This window comes from Atractosteus spatula, chromosome 10 (genome assembly GCF_055471065.1).
Source record: "Atractosteus spatula isolate fAtrSpa1 chromosome 10, fAtrSpa1.hap1, whole genome shotgun sequence".
Classification (NCBI taxonomy): Eukaryota; Metazoa; Chordata; class Actinopteri; order Semionotiformes; family Lepisosteidae; genus Atractosteus; species Atractosteus spatula.
This window is the reverse complement of record NC_142715.1, coordinates 12,542,129-12,547,166: the sequence shown is the minus strand read 5'-3', so window position 1 is coordinate 12,547,166 and position 5,038 is coordinate 12,542,129. Positions and strand designations below refer to the sequence as shown.

The 5,038-nt window shown below is 42.4% G+C and overlaps 1 non-coding gene across 1 annotated transcript; it reads right to left on the bottom strand.

The window, feature by feature from the left end:
- Positions 1-534: 534 nt before the first annotated feature.
- On the bottom strand, positions 535-607 carry trnaa-agc (transfer RNA alanine (anticodon AGC)). Its single transcript has one exon. It is a non-coding gene; the product is annotated as a tRNA-Ala (tRNA).
- Between the last annotated feature and the right edge of the window lie 4,431 nt (positions 608-5,038).

The following is a 5,038-nucleotide window of genomic DNA, read 5'->3' as shown; positions in this document are numbered from 1 at the left end:
AGCAACCTCCCACTGCCCTTAGTCTGCAAGTCTTAGTCTTCGTTACCTATTGTACGAGCTGAAATTTTGTGCTCATCAATTCAACGCTCTTTCCATGCCTTGTGCTCTCTGTGCCTCGCATATTTGTGGAGCTGTCTGCTCTTCTTTCTGTTGAAGTACTCAAGTCGGGGCATCCTGCAGACTATGATGTGCTCACTGGCAGCTTTCAAGATTTGAAGGGAAACTACGAGCTTGATGGCTCAAGTCGAACGAATGTGATTGTTAAGCAATCGATGATCAAAAGCACGTCTTCTAACAATTTGTGAGAGTATTATCAGCACTGTTTTTACTCCGATATACTTTTCACTTGCTAAGCTGACAAATCGGACGAGAAAATGCCGGAGACGCACTCAGTACAGACTGAGGTTGGGAAGGAGGCGTGGCCCTTCAACGCTTGACAACTGAAGGACGTTCTCTCCGCAACGGAGGAGCACCTGTCAGAAGTCGCAGAGGCTAAAGGAGAGCACCTGGCTCCCGGTGCTCCAAACTCAGACCTGGAGGATGCGGGCATCGATCCCGCTACCTCTCGCATGCTAAGCGAGCGCTCTACCATTTGAGCTAATCCCCCTTGCTTCAGGCTTCTCTGCATCATGTCTTACCGCCTCTGCCCCTCTACAGGGCACCGCCCACTGCCCTTGGTCTGCAAGGCAGTCCTTTCAAGTGCGATGACGACGCTGGGACCTTCGTTGCCTATTGTACGTGCTGAACTTTTGTGCTCATCAATTCAATGCTCTTTCCATCAACTTATCTTGTCTTTTGACGCTTCGTGTTTTGCGTTCCTTTGACTATCGCCATATCGGGTGACTGCAAACACTGAAGTTCTTGCTTACGGAGTGTGGAACATTGTTTTCAAGTGATCGCTGTTCTGCCATGTTGACGCCGAGTGAATCTTTCTTTGGCAACATGGGCAGGCTGATAGCAGCGCAAATTTCTTGACTTATTTCTGAATGTGAATGTTGTTTAGAAAAGGGATTTGGCGTTGCTTCTCCCCCGTGTAAAGGTCACGCATTCCAGACGTGATTATGAGCGAACAGTTGCCGCAAGTGTCTGAAAAGAGCAAGAGAGGAAGTGGCCCTGCCCCAAAACTCATGACTTTCTGATGATGAGGTTATGAGGATGCGAGAGGTCCCTCATTTGTAAGGAATCCACAGTAACAGCTGCTGCCCTGTAGTTGTTGGTGAAGTAGCAGACTAAGCAGAACACCAGATGATATTAGAACGTTTCTGAATATAGTGGAAATAATATCCTCAGTAAGAAATAAACTTGCTTCAGTCGCTTGAATTTTATTGTAAAATTTCCCTAAAATTGCTTTAAATACACACAAGAAATATACACAATGAAGTTTAATTAATTCATGTTTATTAATCAGTGCAATTTAAAAATGTATTTTAATGTCTATAAGATTCGATATTTCAGCTAATAGATGTAGAGCCTTAATATGCAATAGTGAATTTTCAGTATTCCTGGGGAGCAACGAGAACAAAAATTAAATACATATTTAAATTCAGTGCATGTCTTAAATGCGATCTGGCCCCTCTGACTGTTAATTTAATAGATTTGTTTAAATTTTCATTAGGATGGTACTCTACACTTTTGAGAGTGAAAAGGGATAGGATTTGGGGATTCCGAGCATAACGTTTGTAGGCCAGTGTAAGGACATGTCCTCTTTTTAAAAGTCATTATTTAAGACAGTTCTCAGTCTCAGTTCTCTCACTCACTCAAGTCAGAGTCAGAGGAGCAGACCGTTTCAGGTCATTTTAGTTCACTGTAGTTACAGAGGTCTCTCCTATGTAGCATTTTTGACTTCTAAGTAAGACACAAATTATATTTGCAGATTAATTGTATTTGCAGCTCTAAAAAGATAAACTTCAGAGACTTCTGTAACAGATCTTTTCAGGTCATTTCAGCTCAGTGCTGCTCCTCTGACCTTGGGAATGAGTCTTAGGAAATTCAGAACAGCGTGTTGCTCGCTGTTGCCTCTCACTTGCTCTGCGGGCCAGTCCAGTAGGAGCTGCACAGTCACTATGATGTGTGCAGTCCTACACCGCCTTGATATCAACAGGATGAACCTCCTCTTCCATCTGCAAGACTATCAGCACTCTGGCTGTATATTACTGGACCACAGCCACAGGACAGAGAAGGGGGCAGTGTTCCTACGAACTATCATGAATAATCACTTTTAAAAAGACGTAGAAGGTTCTTTCCTTGAACGTACCCTTACATTTGCCACCACAACTTAATTCTCTGTACCCCCAAATCCCCAATATCCCTGCTTTCCCCAGAGAGTCCTGGCACCCTTTCAAACTGCTAGGCGGTGCAGTCAGTTACAAAATAAAAGAAATTCCTTAATTTAGGCATCGTCATTCCCTGACATTTCCATGGCCCAGTGTAAAACATTGGACACACACCTTTGGAAATGTCTGAGAGGACACATTTTGTAGATATCAGAGATGAACGGCTGTTAATAACGACCCCGCCCTTCACAAGCACTTGAATATTCATTCAACCGCTGGGTGAAGCCATTTCCAATTGGGGCTCTTTCTGGCCAGTACCTATTCCCACAAGTAACTCCAGTCATTGGGATGCTGGAATGACAGATGACCCAACTGGTGATGTGCTTGCGTGAGCCTCAGTTAACTGGTGTCATGGGATACCAGATTACAGCGAACAACAGTCTGCAGCTTTATTACTTCTGCAACCTGGAGATAATCAGGGACTTTACCAAGCTCCCTCGGTAACAACAACATAGTGAGAGCTATTACAGCAATCTACAACTAGTCCATATTAGGAAAGCAGGGCGAATGACCAGAGACAGTTCATCACATCCTTTTTACAGAATACCTTTGGTTACAAAACAGATCATGACCCTTCTGCCATTTCTATTTCCAGATAGGATCCAAGAACAGCGTAAGATTGCAAGGCTTAAGGAGTTGTTTCAGACCTTGCACAGGGAAATTTAAATATAATTAATATTAATATATTTAGAGGTCTCGGGTTTTGCAGTCTTATTTTCCAATAATAGAAAAACACAGAGACAGCAGTTAATTAGTACAAGTACACATCTCATTTCATTTCAAGTACACCTGTACTTCACCGGGTGCCAACAGCGTCTGAAAGCGATGGTCGAACGGGGATTGATTTCTGTTGTTTAAGTTCAAATGCTTTCTACAATCTTTGGCTGAACGTGGATCTTGTAAGTCAAACGAATGTGTCGTGACTGAGGATGCCTCTTCTTCATGTCTTCGGACAGCTTCCAGTCCATTTCGTCCAGCAGCCAGCCCGGCAGAAGAACATGCTGGATTCTAGGGAGCTGCACGATGGCCCTTATAAAGGTGACGACCAGGCAGGAAGAAGGTTTCAGCAGATGAGACACGGGTCTGGAGATGTCCACCTTCACCAGGTTACTCAGGCGCCCCAGACAGTGGAATAATTCCTGCCAACCTCTTTCTGTGGTGTTGATGCTGTGATCTATAATGAGTTTATGAAGTCCAAGGAAATGGCCATTTTGAGTTGCCTTTGCTAAAACAAAGATTTATATTTATTTATTACATGGAATAAGATAACATAAGATCACTTTATTAGCCATATACAATTTATTGCATTAGGAATTTGTCTTTTCGCATACCACAGCTTGCCTTTCATGAGACAGACAGACAGAGAGAATCTTGGGGTCAGAGCCCAGGGTCAGCCATTGTACAGCGCCTCTGAAGCAGTTGGGGTTAAGGGCCTTGCTCAGAGGCCCAACAGAGTAGGATTCCTCTGCCAGCTGCAGGATTTGGACCAGCAACCTTCCAGCCACAGGCAAAGTTCCTTAGCCACAGAGCCACCACTCTGCCCATAGGTTGAATACAGTTGTGGTATCGCAGCTGTAGGTAAGGACAGCTAATCAAGCATTTTAATTCATTTGAATGTCATTTCCAGGAACGTTTCAAAACAGTAGTATCAACCAAGATAATGTTTTCCTGATAGATAGGTTTAAACAATATTATTTTTTGAGAATACTAATACTACTAAGTTTATATATATTTCTAATAAAAAAACTTCAATTGCATTGAAAAATAAAATGCACTTTTGTTAGAAATAGAACTACTGTTTTATTACAATACAGTCCTAAATTAATAGGATAACAATTCTGGCATGAAGCTTATCAAAAATGAGAAAAAGCTCTATTTTATGATTTCCTATGCCTGATTAAAATAACTAAAAGCACTCACTTTATTTAGATATTTTGAATGTTTTATAAACAGACATAGAATGTATCCTAAGCAATGTATTTGAAAAATTACATGGAAAACAAAACATATGATAAAGTAGAGAGTACTGTTTCTGAGCTGGGATATTCTGGTATTCCTAACCAGAATATCCCACACGGGGTCGCAGGGGAGCTGGAGCATATCCTGGCAAGTAACAGGCGTAGGGCAGGATACACCCTGGATGGCACACCAGTCCATTACAGGGCAGACGGACACACACTCACAAACAGCAGGGCTAATTAACCTACCAGCATGTGGGTGGAAGCCCACATCAACACAGAGAGAACATACAAACGCCACACAGAGAGCATCTTAGGAACTGAACCCAGGGCCCCAGCACTGACAGGTTTGATTTAGCTCTTATTTTTACACCATTTGAAAATCATACAGTAGACTTGTCATAACAAGCACTTATTCTGTTGTAGATCTATTCTAAACATAAAGGATCTCTGTACAACTTACCAAATGTGACAAGACTGTCATCGTTCAAACAGGAGTGCATTCGAAGGGACCTTAAGCACGGCAGAGTTTGACAAACTGTAATAATCATCTCAGCTGCTTTTTTAATGCCTTTTCCAAACGGCAGATGCAAGACTTCAAGGTTTTTAAGTTTCTGCAGTGCACAAGCTGAGAACACAGATAATTAGCAGCACTTATTTACTCAGCTCTTTTCAGGACGGCCTGTCCCTTCAGGACATTCAGTCTCTTTACTATACATACTGTACAAATATGTGCAAGAGGAGAGT